This window comes from Octopus sinensis, linkage group LG2 (genome assembly GCF_006345805.1).
Source record: "Octopus sinensis linkage group LG2, ASM634580v1, whole genome shotgun sequence".
Lineage (NCBI taxonomy): Eukaryota > Metazoa > Mollusca > Cephalopoda > Octopoda > Octopodidae > Octopus > Octopus sinensis.
Genome location: NC_042998.1, coordinates 22522525 through 22543071, shown reverse-complemented (window position 1 = coordinate 22543071; position 20547 = coordinate 22522525).

The window sequence follows — 20547 nt, the reverse complement described above, 5'->3', positions numbered from 1 at the left end:
TTCGTTATCTTGATTTATACCTGGGAAATAACAGATGATGTGAAAATATCCTACTGTTTCTCTTAAGTACACAGAAAATAACTGAGAATCTTGTTGTAGATCAGTTGATAACTTCCACAATGTTTGATAACTCGCTGAACGAACCAATCAAATCACACTTCCCCCCCAAAAAAACTCTTTACTAGAATAAGTAACATATGTTCTATGGAGTGAAATGTCCACAATGAAGACTAGAAATACACATCAAATGCTTTGTCTGATCAGCAACCTAAGTCCCCACCCCGCCAAAAAAAAAAAAAAAATCTATCCGACACTGTTAGTCAACGGTAACTAATAAGTCATTTGAAGGCCGCGAGCTGGCAGAATCGTTAGCACGCCGGGCGAAAAGCATAGCCGTATTTCGTCTGCCGTTACGTTCTGAGTTCAAATTCCTCCGAGGTCGACTTTGCCTTTCATCCTTTCGGAGTCGATAAATTAAGTACCAGTGACGCACTGGGGTCGATGTAATCGACTTAATCCGTTTGTCTGTCCTTGTTTGTCCTCTCTGTGTTTAGCCCCTTGTAGGTAGTAAAAGAAAATAGGTATTTCGTCTGCCGTTACGTTCTGAGTTCAAATTCCGCCGAGGTCGACTTTGCCTTTCATCCTTTCGGAGTCGATAAATTAAGTACCAGTGACACACTGGGGTCGATGTAATCGACTTAATCCCTTTGTCTGTCCTTGTTTGTTCCCTCTATGTTTAGCCCCTTGTGGGTAGTAAAACAAAATAGGTATTTCGTCTGCCGTTACGTTCTGAGTTCAAATTCCGCCGAGGTCGACTTTGCCTTTCATCCTTTCGGAGTCGATAAATTAAGTACCAGTGACGCACTGGGGTCGATGTAATCGACTTAATCCGTTTGTCTGTCCTTGTTTGTCCCCTCTATGTTCAGGCCCTTGTGGGGAGTAAAGAAATAGGTAACTAATTAGTCATTTGGCTTTCGGATATACGTAAACAATATGAAGACCTGCATGCTGATTGGATTTGTCACTCATCAATTATTTTTCCTACTCAGCTATAGAAGATACACTGCTAGAAATTTGTTGTAAGACCTAAGGAAATTCTGAGAACACGTCATTATATAATGAGAAGTCGGGAAAGAATTTGCGTTATGAGATGTAAGTGAATCATCCTCCAAACAAACTCACTTATAGAAAGCAAGAAAAATCTCTTCAACTGTGAGTATAAAGTTTGTTTTAATTTTTATCCTGTCCATTAGAGTTATTTTTGGATAAACTAAATATATTAGTAATATGATTAGAATTTTTTAATGACAGAATAACTACGTTTTCTTTTTTTAACATAAAATTTACTCTAACATCATAAATCTAACCTCATTTGATAGCTTTCAAGAGTTAAACTCAAATGTTGATAATAGCAAGATATTTAATGAGAGCAAATAAAAATTAATGGGAGAATCATAGTGATATAACGATCAAAATTTGATTTGTAAAGTCAAAGTTGTTAAATCGATTTAGTATCTCACCAACCCACCAACTCAGTCATGAATACTAAAACAATCCGACTTAGCTTCAATTACTGAGCATTGAGATAAGATTTCAAGTTTATAGAGCTGTCTAAGCGTGTGGATCAGGGGCTCTAAACCACTTATTATCTATGGACCCCTTTAATTATTATTTTATTCTGGTGGACCCCCATAACCATTTGATGTCTAAAAACTAGTTTTATAGACCTTTCTTTCAGAATTCTTTTTTTTCCTTACGCATTCACTGGTATAAATTGAACTGTGTAAAATGTTACAGAAAAAAAAACGAGCTATTTCTTGCAATACACACCAATGCATATGTCGTGGATCTTGCATGCATGAAGTGGATTCGATCCACCATATCCAAATTTAAATTAACACTGCAACAGAACTTTTCCCCCGATGGAACAATGGTTTTTCTCTGACAGCAGTTTTATATTTTCCAGATGCCTTTAGCTAGGCCGAAATAATGTCTTCACCACTTGACTCTTTCTAACCTCTTTTACTTCACCAAAAGCTAGAATAGAGATAACAAGACCACCAACTAAATCTATTGTTCTCAATGATATGTGTATCCTTCTGGATAGTTATAAAAGCAAGAACACCCCAAGCAAAAGTCCAATTTATTATTTTGTGTGTGGCCCTCAGAGGCCATAGGGACCACTGATGTAGATGATCAAATCACTAGAATTCCGAACAACCGACCGATCGATCAATTGGTGATGGTTCGCATCATGTCACCATCGTCCTCGGCTTCCGTCTGTCTAAAGAGACAAAAGAAATGTCTCTTTTTTTTTTACTCCTACTCTTCTAGTTCTCCCCTCATTCCACTTCCTTTCTTCCCCACTTCAGATTACTGTGTTGGTTTCATTCAGAGTTCTAATACTTATTGCAATTACCACAGGTAAAGACCGAGTCGTCGAGTAGAGATGATGCCATCTGCCTTTGAGATTTTAGCGCCCTAAGCTGACTGCAATGGCTTTCAGCTTTTCGTTTTATTCTTGTCTTCACAAAACGTCTCCAAAATAAACGGTTTAGTGCTGTCTTCCTCTGACTGTATTTCAATATGAGCTTAACGGAATCCTTTTTGCATGCATCTCTGCATCTCAGGTCAGTAGCGTAACTAGCGGTGGTACTGGCCAAGGGGTGGTTCCAGAGGACAGTGCCAAGAGACGATGCCAGGGAGCGGTATCAGGGGACGGTGCTAGGGGGCGGTGCCAGGATGCGGTGCCAGGATGCGGTCCACTCCGCCTAACCTTTTTATGCAGACAGCGCATTTAAGTCTGCTGAATAAGTCTCTATGGAGACCACCAACTAAATCTATTGTTCTCAATGATATGTCTATCCTTCTGGATAGTTATAAAAGCAAGAACACCCCAAGCAAAAGTCTGATTTATTATTTTGTGTGTGGCCCTCAGAGGCCATATGGACCACTGATGTAGATGATCAAATCACTAGAATTCCGAACAAAGTCTCTTTGGTGTGGGTCACCAAACTTAAGAGCTTTCCCGGGCAGCACACGCTATAGCCACGCCCCATTTCAGTATCTTTTCACGATATCTCTATAATGAAATAAAATAAATTCATTAGATGTTCGATATACTGCAAATATCACAATTCTTGTAAAAGTATGATCCCATCCAGCTTTAGTTACAAGTGTGTGTGTGGTGTGTGTGTGCATGTGTGTCTGAGGCTCCGTGTATATGTGTGCGTGCTTGTATATAGAATGAGCACTTTTCGTTCTCTTCATACATTCTTTTTCTCGTCTCCTCTTTCTTTTTTTTCATTTGTCTGTGTGTGTGTGTGTGTGTGTGTGTGTGCGTGCGTGCGTGTCTCTGCGTTTACGTACGTAGGTATGTATGGATGTTTTTCTGCGTGCGTGTCAATGTGTAAGCATGTAGGTGTCTGTGTCTGTGTCCGAATGTGTGTCACACATACACTCACACACGTTTTATGTAAGCACATAATATGCTTAACAAAGGCGCATGGCTTAGTGGTTAGGGTATTCTGCTCGCGATCATAAGGTTATGAGTTCGAAAACCGGTGGTGCGTTGTGTCCTTAAACAAGACACTTTATTTCACATTGTTTCATCCCAATCAGTTGGCAGAAACGAGCAATGCCTGTCATTCAAAGAGCCAGCTTTGTCACATCCTGCATCACACTGAATCTCCCTAAGAACTTCATTAAGGGTAAATGTGTGTCTGTGGAGTGCTCAGCCACATGCACGTTAATTGACTGTTCCGTTGATCGGATCAACTAGAACCCTCGTCGTCGTAACCGACGGAGTGCCAGAATGCCTAAGCCTCTACAAAGGTACATCTAGATCTTATCAATTCAAGAAAGAAATAGTAGCTGAGTTGCCCTCAAAACTCAACCTTCTCTTTTAACGACATGAACAAATAGCGTCGCCATATAGCCTCAAATAAAACCTTAATCCCTTATCTTCAAATCAATAAGTGATCTTCCTTGGACATTTACAGGATGGTAGATAACCATGTTAGAATTAGCAACCAAATCTCTCTCAGCGTACATCATCCTTGTATGCAGGTATGTTCACATACATACAAACACACATACAGACATTCAAATATATACATCAAATTATATATACATATATATAATACACTTACAGTCATACATACATACATATATATATATATACATATATGGATATATACGTATATACACAACACATACACACGCACGCACGCACACACACACACACACACACACACACACACACACACACAGATATATGAGCCAAAGAGGTGCATATTACTCTGTTACCTGCTAGGTATGGTAAAAGTATTTTCTTTGATATTTCCGTCGTATACGTGGTAGAGGGATGTCAGAGTACCTCAGCGTGCAGACAAGTTTTCAGAAGCACGTGGGCATGTCAGAAGGCCCTTTCAGATCCATATTTAACAACCAACCAACTGTGCTCCTTTAATATCCACGAGAGACGTAGCGTTGCAACCCTGGCTAGGCATGTATGCTTTTGAAGAAAAGGCGCTATCGAGCAGAACATCAAATGGAAAGTACTAAAGAAACGGAAGCCTTACTTAGATAGTAGCAAAATGTGCAAGCTATGCCTATCCGAGAAAATATGTACTCATATTAACCCCCCACACACACACAGACACACACTCCGGACACCTATTTAAACTGCAAGAGCGAGATTTTCCGCTGGCGTCCACATGAAATGAAGTATGCGATCGGCTGCCTACGGACTCCACCATGGTCATAAAAGGTTGTACTATTTTGTCCGCTAGAACCATGAGGCGGACTGACAAGCCTTTTAGATATTTCTTTGCTCGGAGGAGGAAGAAAGATTTCCTGATTTAGGCAGGGCTTTTCATCAAACTAATTTCTTTTACTATTTAGTGATTCTGATTCTGTTTATATTGTGTTTCTAATAAAAGTTTTGTTATAAAGTGCACGGTAGTGTTACTCTAACCGTATGAACTTTTAACCAAGCAATTTCAAGACAAGAAACTTGTGGGTTCCAATCCGAAACATACTCTTCACTGTGGCTGCAACGATACATTCGCACAGAAAAATTTATTGTATTTATAAGGCAATAAAAATGACACAAAAATATGATTACGCAACATATAGTCTTGCGTATTTCAATGGACTATCGCTACAAACATGAATAGTTTTATAAAATTTTGTTGCTATTAAAACTTTTAAGCATCTTTTCCTGATGTTTCTTATAATGAAGCAAAATAGGTTTTTCGTTAGATTCTCGATATATCGCACATATTTTACTAACTGTCGAAAACATATGACCACATTCAACTGGTTACGAATATGCGTATGCATTTAAACGTGTGTGTGTGTGTGTGTGTGTATGGTGAGTATTTCTCGGTCTCCTTCACACGTTCTCTCTCTCTCTCATCCTCTCTCACTTTGTATTTCTTATTTTGTCTCTATCACTCACATCCCAGGCACACATTGTTTCTTTATATTTGTGCTTATGTAAGAATGGGTGTAAGGGAGAGAGAGTGTGTGTGTGTGTGTGCGTATTTGTGTGTATGTTAGTGTCTGCGCGCGTGTGTGTGTAACATATATATACACACACAAATCTTATGTGTCTACATACAATATCTAAGGAGCTGTGAGGAAACGGCTACATTTTACCAAGACATGATTGGAATAGTAGCTCAATCTTCCTCGGATCTCAACCTAGTTGCGTGGCCGAAAGAGAAGAAGAGAGTGGATGATTCTATCGTTGGTGGCGTTGCTGCGAAGAGGAACTTTGGGTTATATTACCTTTTACGATCGGGGAGTGGGGTCGGAAAATTCAAGAGCTGCCTCGAGCGTTACGCACACTAGTTATATCACTGTTTCAGTTATATATATATATATATATATATATATTATATATATATATATATATATTATATTAAATTAGAGATAAAACCACTATAAGGCAAATCATACAATGAAAAACTTAAGCCAATACATAAGATTATTAATTTATATTATTTTAAATATATATCAAAATTATTAAAAAAAGATAATTAGTATAACACTACGATCGTTTCATGGCTGTCCAATTCGAGCTATAGTCATTCTTCAGGTGATTGAAATATTTAACTTGGCGAGGTTTAATCAATATATATATATATATATATATATATATATATATATATATTGGCAAAGATGGTAAGACAACAAAAGAATGAAAGAGATCTCGATATTATGTAAACAAAGGAATTTATCTGTACATGTAATGTGTGACAATTATTCGGTAGCCATGATAAAACTCCGAGTTTCCGATGGCCGGATAACTGAAGAGATGGCGGCGTGGATTTCCACCTCGGCATCTGAAACTCGGAGTTTTATCATGGCTACCGAATAATTGTCACATATTACATTTACGTTTATATATATATATATATATATATATAATATATATAACTAAATTTGAGTTAGCCTTGGAATTGTGATGTACGTCCATACGGTACACATAAACAGGCCATTGTAGGCAACACTCACTTAGCACTGCTGATATGGTCTTGGATTCTGTCTTACCAAGGACCTCAAAGTTGATGACCAGTCACCAGCGATGTATTATATCCCAGATTAGGACGCTTAACTCTCAAATAATCCAGTCTACATTGCTGTGAATATATACGGTAAAAACAATGTGTCATGCAGTAAGATATCAGATATCAGTAATATAAATTTCACGAGTATTTTTGCTTTTTAATTTTACCTCAACTCTTCATACTGGAATAGCTTAGAAAGAATTGGACTCTGCTAAGCTAGCTGGCCCCAGCAAAATCTTCTGTGATATTCCTTCGACATATTAACAAGTTTGCCCATTAGGAAATTCATTTTGTATATAGGGTGATTGATAAATGATTAAACGTAGAAATTGTGGACAGTTCATTTAATACTGTTCGTCAACCAAGAACGATTAGATTTCAGAAACACCAAACTTTGTGACAGCCTGTATGTTAAATGGCCGCTGTTTTTATATTGATCAAATACAGTTCAGTTCATCCAGTGATCTTGAACCTATTGGGCAGCAATAACGACTGTTAAAAGTAGCAAAATGAGTTTGTGGTTAGCTAAGCAGCGGGCGGCCACAAACAGAAATTTGGTGCTTGTTATATTGAATATTGTGGAGGCTTCAAGAAAGATGCATTACGTGACGTCTGGCTGCTGATTGGTTCATGATGCCTGGATGCTGATCGGTCCAGCAGGATGTCTGGCAGCTGATTGGCCCATAACTCGGCCGATCACATGGCAATTCGTCGATTCAGTTTTGCGTCTTGCTACAATGGTACTGGGCTACCAGCTAATATTGCTTGGTCTTAAGTTCAAATCCTATGCGCATATTCCATTTTACGCTTTTTACTCTTTTACTTGTTTCACTTGTTTTACTTGTGGTCATGCTGGAGCACCGCCTTTAGTCGAGCAAATCGACTCCAGGACTTATTCTTTGGAAGCCTAGTGCTTATTCTATCAGTCTCTTTTGCCGGACCGCTAAGTTACGAGGACGTAAACATACCAGCATCGGTTGTCAAGTGATGTTGGGGGACAAACACAGACGCACAACATATACATATATATATATATATATATATATATATATATATATATATATATATATTATATATACATATTATATATATATTACGACGGGCTTCTTTTCAGTTTCCGTCTACCAAATCCACTCGCAAGGCATTGGTCGTCGGCCCGAGGCTATAGTAGAAGACACTTGCGGAACTATATGGTTCGTAAGCAAGCTACTTACCACACTTTTTTTTCCATAAGCTTAATTCAACATGCTTTGGTTTATCTTGAGTTAAATTAAGGACCACTGCAATCGCTGCTCTATTACAAGTTATCATAAACAGCAACATTTGAATCCGGAAGGCGGCGAGCTGGCAGAAACGTCAGGACGCCGGGCGAAATGCTTATCAGTATTTCGTCTGCCGTTACGTTCTGAGTTCAAATTCCGCCGAGGTCGACTTTGCCTTTCATCCTTTCGGGGTCGATTAAATAAGTACCAGTTACGCACTGGAGTCGATGTAATCGACTTAATCCCTTTGTCTGTCCTTGTTTGTCCCCTCTGTGTTTAGCCCCTTGTGGACATTAAAGAAATAAGAAACATTTGAATCCGGCACTGAATTCCAGTAAACTACTTTTCAACACCACACTGTTGCTTTTGCTCATAGTGATGAATTAGACCCCTTCACTACTGATGCATGACTACTGACGTTTTTTTTTTCTTTTTCTGATTCTGGGTCGCATCCCAGAACACATTTCCAAGGAGTAGTGTGCACTTTTCATAACAAATTTTCTTTAATCTTTTCTGTCGTCTGAAATCGGTTATATTTGAGAGCAGATTTCAGCTTTGGCAACAGAAAAATTGTAATGTCCGTTGAGACCAAATCTAGAATGCAAGGCAGCGGCAGATGACTGTTATTTCGTACACAGCTAAAAGAGTCATAAACAAGGAGTGTTGCCGGAACAGTTGAGAGATCGTGGCATCCTGATTTTGTTTGATCATATTTCAAGCCTCTCTCAGATGACTCAATAAAACTGCGTAGAAACGTTATAGGCGGTGAGCTGGTAGAAACGTTAGCACGCCGGGCGAAATGCTCAGATGTATTTCGTCTGACTTAACGTTGAGTTCAAATTCCGCCGAGGTCAATTTTGCCTTTCATCATTTTGGGATCGATAAATTAAGTACCAATTATGCACTGGGGTCGATGAAATCGACTTAATCCCTTTGTCTGTCCTTGTTTGTCCCCTCTATGTTTAGCCCCTTGTGGGGAATAATGAAATGAGAAACGTTAGCACGCCGGGCGAAATGTTTAGCGGTATTTCGTCTGCTGCTACGTTCTGCGTTCAAATTCCGCCGAGGTTGACTTTGCCTTTCATCATTTCGGGGTCGATTAAATAAGTACCAGTTACGCACTGGGTTGATGTAATCGACTTAATCCGTCTGTCTGTCCTTGCTTGTCCCCTCTGTGTGTAGCCCCTTATGGGTAGTAAAGAAATTAGAAACGTTTTGTTGAGACGTCTTACCCTGTGGAACTAACTCGTGGCGAATAATATTTTTCTAATAAAAATTACCGTCAAACATCGACTGCTTTCACACTTTCCAGAAAATTTTCATCAGCATTTGAACAATTTAAAGGCTTTTGACTGACGCGATCCGCATTTTATTCACAAATTTTTCAGCGAGACGATGCATTTTCATTTTCATTCTTAAACTCATATGACACAAACTTTTACAAACGTTTGATTTTGGTCGTCAGGTAGCAATGTTTTACGGATTACTGTACACATTTGATGACAGGCCGTCATCTGTCATCGTAGAAGATCGTCCAGATTTGGAAAAGTTTCCAGGAGATATTTTGCTCCATTTGGAACGCTGGTGCTATCCATGACATTGTGTACCGCCCAAACAATCCTTCATATAAGCCTGCTGCAATGTATGGTAAACTTTCGAACAATTTCATAACTTACTAGCAGAATCGCCCGGCGTTGCTCGGGTTTGTAAGGGCAATAACTATACAAGCATTTTAGAAAGTTACTTCCCTTATATAATAGCAAAAAAATGCATTAAATATGGAAAAAATGATGGTAAATTTCTTTTTAAATCGTAGACTCATCGTAGACGCGCGCTAATACCCAGAAGGGCTCGATATGAATCACGACTATAAGATACCCGGTTTTGGTTAAACTGCACCGCAAAATGTGGGAGTAGTTAGGAATCTAAATCGTAGGAGACAGACACTCACACGACTTCACTTTTATATATAAAGATAACAGAATTTCACGCAAATATTTTGCTCTTCAAAATCCCTCGTTGTTCGTCTTGCAATAAACCACCAAGTGCACAAACATTCACTCTGTAGCACATAGATCAACGATATATTGACATTACACGGTGTAATTATTCGAACGATTTACGAGATGGCCTTCATATAACACAGCGGTCCCGAACAGGCTGCACCAGTTAGCTGGCGAACTATTTCAAAATTTTAATTTCTATTCCGGTAGATTTACTTATATTGCGTTTATTACCTCCAGAATTTTTCTGCAACGATGAAACTCTCAGCAGAGTCCTGTTAATGGAATATGAATAATTCACAATTCCTCTAGGAGTTTAACATTGTACTGACTTTATCTACGTTTCCCAAAAACCGATGTTTTGGAATAGTTGAGAGAAAAAAAATAAGACGAGGTCAAGGTACAGCTTTCTTATCAAACTTCAGGAAGTGTTCATTCAAAAGACAAGACACACCAACTCTATATATTTTAGTTAGTGGAGGCGCAATGGCCCAGTGGTTAGGGCAGCGGACTCGCGGTCGGAGGATCGCGGTTTCGATTCCCAGACCGGGCATTGTGAGTGTTTATTGAGCGAAAACACCTAAAGCTCCACGAGGCTCCGGCAGGGGGTGGTGATCCCTGCTGTACTCTTTCACCACAACTTTCTCTCGCTCTTTCTTCCTGTTTCTCTTGTACCTGTATTTCAAAGGGACAGCCTTGTCACATTATGTGTGTCACGCTGAATATCCCCGAGAACTACGTTAAGGGTACACGTGTCTGTGGAGTGCTCAGCCACTTGCACGTTAATTTCACGAGCAAGCTGTTCCGTTGATCGTATCAGCTGGGACCCTCATCGTCGCAACCGACGGAGTGCTCCTACTATATGTTTTAGTTTTCGAGCCTTATTTGGAAAAGACGTTGATGGCTTTCAAGTGGTTATCAAACATAGCTTCGCAAATTTCAAGTCTAAATCCACCTTGGAATGTATGCTCGGAATGAGGAGTAGATAGACAGCATTGTCGGTGAATGCTCGAAATGAGGAGCAGATTGACTGCCGCCAACTGATGAAGGGTCCTTTCTCTGTGTTTACTTGTCCTGTTCTCCATCTTTTTTTCTCGTTTACGTATTTAATTCGTTTGTTTACGTATTACAAGCTATTTGCACAGTTGGTGGCGTCCTGTACCCACATATGGATGTGTGTGTGTGCATATATATGTGTGTGTGTGTGTGTGTGTATGTATATGTATATGTGTGTATATATATATACATATACATATGTATCTATATATATATATGTATATATATATATAATGTATGTATGTATATATATATGTATATATATATGTATATATATATATATGTATATATACATATGTATGTATATATATGTATGTATATATATATATATATAACATATGTATATATGCGTATGTATGTATGTATGTATGTATGTATATATATATATATATATATATATCTATATATATATAATTTAATTGAACGCGACGCATCTATTTCCAAGTGTATACATATAATATATATATATATTATATATGTATATATATATATGTATATATACATATGTATATATATGTATGTATATATATATTATATACATATGTATATATGCGTATGTATGTATGTATGTATGTATGTATGTATATATATATATATATATATATATATATATAATTTAATTGAACGCGACGCATCTATTTCCAAGTATAGTACATATATATATATATATATATATATATATATATATATATATTATATATATATACATATATATATACATATATATATATATATATATACTATATACATATATACATATATATATATATATACATATATATATATATATATATATATATATATATATATATATATATATATATATATATATATATATATCTATATATAATATATATATATACATATATATATATACACACACACACAAACGCATGCACATACATATGTATGCGTGCATGTATGCATTGTGTACACGTAATTGGAATTGAAGCTAAGTAAATGATATTCCTATTATATTAGAAAATTAACAAACACACAGAAACAAACTGAAATATCTTGCCGTCTATCCGGAGGCTCTATTATTTAGCTCCTAATAATTAGTTATTGTTCGTAAAATTTGGTGAGCTATTCTGTTTCCTATCTGCTGTACCTTGTAATATTATGCATTTGCTATCTGTTGCACCTTGTAGCTTTTATGCAAATATGTTCTGCCCAGTGCAGTCTTGTTTGCATTATAAAAAGTAGCTCTTGGCAGCTTGGGAAGAATTTGTAATCAATTCCTACTGAACCGATATGATGACGTAACCTTCGGTTTGATCCTTCTTCTTGGTTGACAGAGATGGAATATGCTTCCGTAACGCGACTAAATACACATGAATATGATATCGAATGCATATTTATTCATAATTCATTCGGTTTCCGTACTATAAATAATATGTATGCATGTATGTATGAATGAATGAATGAATGAATGAATGAATGTGTGTGTGTGTGTGTGTGTGTGTGTGTACTTTTTCTTTTTACTTGTTTCAGTCATGTGACTGTGGCCATGCTGGAGCACCGCCTTTTAGTCGAGCAAATCGACCCCAGCACTTGTTCTTTGTAAGCCTAGTACTTATTCTATCGGTCTGTTTTGCCGAACCGCTAAGTGACGGGGACGTAAACACACACCAGCATCGGTTGTCAAGCGATGTTGGGTGGGGGGTCAAACACAGACACACAGACATACACACACGCACACACACACACACACACACATATATATATATATATATATATATATATATACGATGGGCTTCTTTCAGTTTCTATCTACCAAATCCACTCACAAGGCTTTGGTCGGCCCGATGCTATAGTAGAAGACACTTGCCCAAGGTGCCACGCAGTGGGACTGAACCCGGAACCATGTGGTCGGTAAGCAAGCTAATTACCATGTATATTCTTTTATTTTACTTGTTTCAGTTCATTTAACTGCGGCCAAGCTGGGGTACCACCTTGAAGATTTTAGTCCAGGACTTACTTTACTCCTTTTTAAGCCTGGTACTTATTCTATCGGTCTCTTTTGCCGAACCGCTAAGTTGCGTGGACGTAAACTCACTAACACCAGCTGTCAAGCGGTGTTAGAGGACAAACACAGACACAAAAATCACCGGCACGTGGATATATACATATATACACGTCTACCAATCCACTCCCAACGCTTTGGCCGGTTCGAGGCTATAAGTAGAAGACGCTTGCCCAGAGTGCCATGCAGTGGGACTGAACCAGGAACCATATGGTGGGGAAGCAACTTTCTTTCCACACAGCCACACCCGCCCCAATATGTGTGTATGTGTGTGTGCATGTGTGTATCTGTGTGTATGTGCATTGCGTGTGTGTGCTTGTGCGTGCATGTGTGTGTAAGTGTGCATGTGTATGTGGGTGTGTGCGTGGATGTTAATTTCAAAGTACAAAACTCTAATTTCCTTCAAAGTATAATTCTCTAACTTCAATGCACTTGTAGCGCTCCACCCACGGCAGCCCGCCCAAATAGAGGGGAGGCCTGCCATGATCCTCGTCACAGTCTACATCTTCTCAATGTCTTCAAAACGACTGCCCCTCAGGTTCCCCTTCAGTTTGGCGAACAATCACAGAGAGCAAGGTCTGGGCCATAGGGCGGGTGAGGGGCGGTTTTAATGCCCATCTCTGTCGATGGAATTGTGGACTGGGGCATTTTCCTCGTGCAAATGTCCCCAATCCGAGTGGAAGGGCTCTGGGCTTTTGCGATGAAATCTTTTCCTGAACTCCATCAAAACCTCCTCAAAGTACTCTTTGTTGATGGTCTGACCAGAGAGAACCCAGTGGATGCTCCTGCCGTCGAAAATGAAGATCACCATGAACTTTAGGTGGACTTCCTTTGCATGGCCTGTTGTGCCCGGGAAAAACATGCTCAGCTCATAGAAGTTAATCCAGAAACAGTCCGGAGCATTGCTTAAGTTTCAAAAGCGTTATTGCCCCCAGTTTTACGCAACACCTTATTGCATAGCAAGCTTACGTTCTGCGAATTAGTCAGCTGTGACAAGCAGGGTGCGTGTTTCAAGTGCTGCTACATCTGGAATGATGATAAAAGCTGGCTGGTCAGTTTATTAGATGTATAGTAGTGATATAGTAATGATATAGTGGAGGCGCAATTACCCAGTGGTTAGGGTAGCGGACTCGCGGTCGGAGGATCGCGGTTTCGATTCCCAGACCGGGCGTTGTGTGTGTTTATTGAGCAAAAACACCTAAAAGCTCCACGAGGCTCCGACAGGGATGGTGGTGATCCCTGCTGTACTCTTTCACCAAAACTTTCTCTCACTCTTACTTCCTGTTTCTGTTGTACCTGCATTTCAAAGGACCGGCCTTGTCACTCTCTGTGTCACGCTGAATATCCCCGAGAACTACGTTAAGGGTACACGTGTCTGTGGAGTGCTCAGCCACTTACACGTTAATTTCACGAGCAGGCTGTTCCGTTGATCGGATCAACCGGAACCCTCGTTGTCGTAACCAAAAAAAAACATCTGCTTCCAAAAAAAAACATCTGGAATGATAAACTGGCTGGTCAGTTTATTAGATGTATAGTAGTAATATAGTGGAGGCGCAATGGCCCAGTGGTTAGGGCAGCGGACTCGCGGTTTCGATTCCCAGACCGGGCGTTGTGTGTGTTTATTGAGCAAAACCACCTAAAAGCTGCTCGACGAGGCTCCGGCAGGGGGTGGTGGCGACCCCTGTTATACTCTTTCGCCACAACTTTCTGTCATTCTCTCTCCGTGTTTCTTGAGTAACGCTGCGATGGACTGGTGTCCCATCCAGCTAGGGGGAACACATACACCACAGAAACCTGGAAACCGGGCCCATGAGCCTGGCTAGGCTTGAAAAGGGCGACGTTTATCGTTATATAATGATATAGTAGTGACATAGTAATGATATAGTAAAATCACAATAATCTACGACAGCTATAGCTGCCTCTCTTAAAAAAAATAGTCGCAAACATTCTTGAATACATCTCGTACACACACAGACGTGTATGTGTATATATTTATATATATATATAACGTGTGTGGGGGGTGTGAGTGTGTATGATACATAAATACATGTGTGTGTGGTGTATATACATATATATATATATATATGTATATATATATGTATATATATATATATATATATATGTATATATATATGTATATATATATAATATATATATATATATGTATATATATATATATATATATATATATATATATATATATATATATATGTATATATATATAATATATACATACTATATATATATATACACATATATATATATATATATACACTTATATATATATACACACTTATATATATATATTATACACACTTATATATATATATACACACTATATATATATATACACACACATATATATATATATACACACACATATATATATATACACACTTATATATATATATATATATATATACACATTATATATCTATATATATATATATATATACACTTACATATATATATACACACTTATATATATTATATATATATATACACTATATATATATACATTATATTATATATTATATACTTATATTTATATAATATACACACCACATATATATATATACACACATATATATATACACTTATATGTATATATATATATATATATACACTTATATATATACACACTTATATAATATATATATATACACACTTATATATATATATATATATATATATACACTTAAATATATATATACATACCTATATATATATATATATATATATATATATATATCTCGAAACAGGAGATTAGAAAATTTTTAATCTCCTGTTTTGCTATTATTACTCTGTAGAAAATATTTTTCAGTATTTTCAACTCTTATGCCTACGTCAAACAAATAGAACATCTCCATATAACTTTGGAGAACTAAAATAAGCAGATGTGCATCAAGAGGACACAGGTTGAATTGTAACCCTATCTACATAACCCACAAACACACACACGCGCGCGCGTATATATATATATATTTCTTTACTACCCACAAGGGGGTTAAACACAGAGGGGACAAACAAGGACAGACAAACGGATTAAGTCGATTACAACGATCTCAGTGCGTAACTGGTACTTAATTTATCGACCCCGAAAGGATGAAAGTCAAAGTCAACCTCGGCGGAATTTGAACCCAGAACGTAACGGAAGACGAAATACGGCTACGCATTTCGCACGGCGTGCTACCGTTTCTGCCAGCTCATGTGTGTGTGGTGTGTGTGTGTATGGAGGCGCAATGGCCCAGTGGTTAGGGCAGCGGACTCGCGGTCGTAGCATCGCGGTTTCGATTCCTAGACCGGGCGTTCTGAGTGTTTATTGAGCGAAAACACCTAAAGTTCCACGAGGCTCCGGCAGGGGTAGTGGCGATCCCTGCTGTACTCTTTCGCCACAACTTTCTCTCACTCTTTCTTCTGTAGGCCTGCTTGTTTAGCCAGCGGGGTGGCGTCATTTGAAGGTTAAAACAATGCGAACCGCATTGTGACCAGCGATGTGTAACAACACCTGATAGCCTGGTCGGTCACGTGATCACGTGATATATATATATATATATAAGATGCGATGAGTAAATTAACCCCATTTTATAGTTTTAATTTCGAACATGCGCATTGCTTGTTTTTGATTTTGTCAACTATACAGTATAGTAGGGTCAATTGGGCACCGTCTGTGAGACAAACAATACCATGACGCAATTTACTCAGCCAGAAATTTGGAAACGACATGCTGTACCGCTTGGCATTCACGTCGGAAGCTCCAATGCGAACATTTCAGAGTGTTTGGGTGTCAATCTGAGGACAGTGCAATCTGAGGAAATGTACCGAGAGTGATAAAAATCAAACATCCAGTCAACATCATGGTGTTTGGAGGGATCACTAGTGATGGCGACGTTATACCCCCATTCATCTTCCAACACGGCCTCTGATTCAACACGGAGGCCTACATCAAGTGCCTGGAGGAAGTAGTGCTGGTCTGGGTCAAGAGGGTGGTCACTGGAAGACCCTATGTCTGGCAACAGGGCTCTACACCATGCCACACAAGCAGAACAACCCAGATAATTTCTGCGACCACATCACCCCTAATATCTGGCCACTTAACCCACCAGACTGCAATCCCCTTGATTATTATGTGTGGGGACAGTTGATCGAGTGACCAACAAAAACTTCTTGTAACACCAAAGAGGAACTGAAGGCAAGGATTATGGCAGCATTCCACAACTTAAACAAGGAGGACCGCTCAGAAAGGTTGCATGAGATTCCGAAGTCTTCTGGACGCCGTGGTTGAAGCCAATGACGATTTATTGAATAAATTTGCTCTTTAGTGTTCCAAGGTATTTTTATGTAATTTTGGTAAATACATCTGCGTACGACGAACGTCGTACGCAATAAAGACTTGTACCACGTCTATCTTTTGTTTCCTTAATCAGCTGTGTGTGTGTGTACACAGCCATACATATATAGCGCGCGTGTATATGTAACTTTTAATCAGGAGGAAAATCAGTGCTTGTGACACTATATGGCCTCCGAGGCTAATGGAAAGGAGGGGAGGAAGCTTTTCTAAAACCAGAAAACTAGACCGAATACTCGCAACAAGTGGATTCTGCTAAGGCACCGAAGTTGCTTGATAGCTATTTCTTTACTACCCACAAGGGGTTAAACACAGAGAGGACAAACAAGGAGAGACAAACGGATTAAGTCGATTACATCGACCCCAGTGCGTAACTGGTACTTAATATATCGACCCCGAAACGATGAAAGGCAAAGTCGACCTCGGCGGAATTTGAACTCAGAACGTAGCGGCAGACGAAATACGGCTACGCATTTTGCCCGGCGTGCTACCGATTCTACCTAGATAGCGGGATTTAGTAAGCCATTGTGAGATTTGATCTCGGAATGCAAGGAGCCAAAGCAAAGCATCCAGTCTGACGTTCTTACATTTCTGCCATTCCAACAGCTCTGAACTGGTAATTTTTTAAATATTTTTTATCGACTCTGAAACGATGAAAGGCAAAGTTGACATTGGCGTGACTTGAACACAGAACGCAGAGTCAGAACAAATATAGCGGAGAATTCTAAACGACACTCTAACGTTACTGCCATTTCGCTGCTTACCAACACACACACACACACACACACACACACACACACACACACACACAACACACACACGCAGGCACACACACACACACACACACACACGCAGGCACACACCACACACACACACACACACACACACACACGTATGAATATATAAATGTATGCATATGTATGAATGTAAGTATATCTTTGTATGTGGGTGTATGCGTATGTATGTGTGTATATTTATATATCACCGATCACCGCGACCGACCAGGCTATCAGATGTTGCTACACATCGCTGGTCACAATGCCCTTCGCATTGTTTTAGCTTTCAAATGACGCCACCCCGCTGGCTAAGCGAGCAGGCCAACAGAAGAAAGAGTTAGAGAAAGTTGTGGCGGAGCCTCGTGGAGCTTTAGGTGTTTTCGCTCAATAAACATTCACAACGAAACCGCGATCCTACAACCGCGAGTCTGCTACCCTAACCACTGGGCCATTGCGCCTCCACATGTATGTATATACGCCTATATACTTACAGATGTATGTATATTAGTATGCATGAATGTAGATATGTGTGTGCGTATTTATACGTATGTATATATACATCTCTTTCTCTCTGTCTGTCTATCTATCTATCTATCTATATATATAAATATATATATATACATATGCATTTATGTGTGTGTGTGTGTGTACATACATAAGTATATGTGTGTATGTAGATATGTATGTTTTCGTCATATGTTGCTTTACGAAGTATTATAAAATAATTATTGAGCTAAATACAATAGCCAATCAAATTATTTTAAATGATACAAATAATGTAAATGAGGTTTATATGCGCACATTTCCATTTCAGAAACGTAAGTCAATTATATAACAATATCGCTGAACGTGTTTCGCTTGTTAAGTAGGAATATTTATTTTACTATCCAATTTCGATTTAATGATAATGAAAGGAATTTTAAACCAAAACAATGATTGATATACTGTTTAGTACGTTGTTTCCCTTTGTTCTTCAGCTAGTACAAGTGGGTTGCCTGTTCCCGGGAAGATAGAGGAATGATAAAAAGCGATCGTAGTGGATGGCTTATAAAGGAGGGGCTTTATTATTATGCAAAATATTCTGAGAGTTTCTTTTTTGTTTTTTCACCACAGGTGTGTCTGTGGTAACTTGAGCTACTACAAATAGCAACCAAATCTCTCTTGAAACACATGCTTTCAGCAAAAGAAAGACAGATTTGCAGTATTTCAGGAAGAAAAAAAATATATGAAAGGCAACTCTGGGCGAAACGAAACGCACACAAAAGTATTATCTACTAAATAATACTTATTTCTTTATTACCCACAAGGTGCTAAACACAGAGGGGACAAACAAGGACAGACATAGGTATTAAGTCGATTACATCGACCCCAGTGCGTAACTGGTACTTAATTTATCGACCCCGAAAGGATGAAAGGCAAAGTCGACCTCGGCGGAATTTGAACTCACAACGTAACGCAGACGAAATACCGCTAAGCATTTCGCCCGGCGTGCTCACGTTTCTGCCAGCTCGCCATACTAATAGCTCGACGCTCTGAAGGCAAAACTGCGCCAGGAAGGGGAATTTGATTCCGCAAGAACAGCTGCGTGCCACATGTGAAGCATTTGCACCAAAATTTCAGGCTGTAATTCGAAACCGTGGTGGTCATATCGAATAAATGTGGTAGTGTCATAATTGTGTTCCATTTACCATTGCATTGCAACGCTTAGACTCGAAATATGTGGAAGAGAACCAGAGTGGTAAGAACAGTGGCGTAGCTATGGAAGACCGCGCCCGGGGAAAGCCGTAAAAATCTCCCCAACCCCAAACACCAATTACAAAATGCACGATTTTATATACTACTTATTTATTACAAGTAACTAATGATTTAAAGCAATATTTTGATAATAAATACTTTACCAGGGTTCATTTACCTGCCCTTTCGGTACAATATATAATTCGAAATATATTCTTTTTAATGTTTACCTTTACGAAGCCTTTTTTGACGCCCTTTGAGAAAATGTCCAGACATGAATGTAAGACAGCCATCATATTGTGTTTTCCTTCAATAACAACACAAAACAATAAACCGGAGATCCACCTTTACAATTGCAATTTTATAAATGTTCAAGCTTATCGTATTATGGTCAATTCTGCGCCCCGCTTCAATCGGTGCCCGGGACACGTGACCTCCTTGTGACTATATACGTACACATATATATATACATGCATACATACACATATACATACATATCTATGCATAGACAGGGTGTTTCGAAGTTAAGGCAACCGAAGTTTCGGACTTTAATACCTATTTCTTTATTACTCACAAGGGGCTAAACAAGGACAAATTAAACAAGGACAGTATTAATTCAATTAAATCAACCCCAGTGCGTAACTGGTACTTGATTTATCGACCCCAAAAGGATGAAAGGCAAAGTCGACCTCGGCGGAATTTGAACTCACAACGTTACGGCAGGCGAAATACCACCAAGCATTTCGCCCGGAGTGCTAACGTTT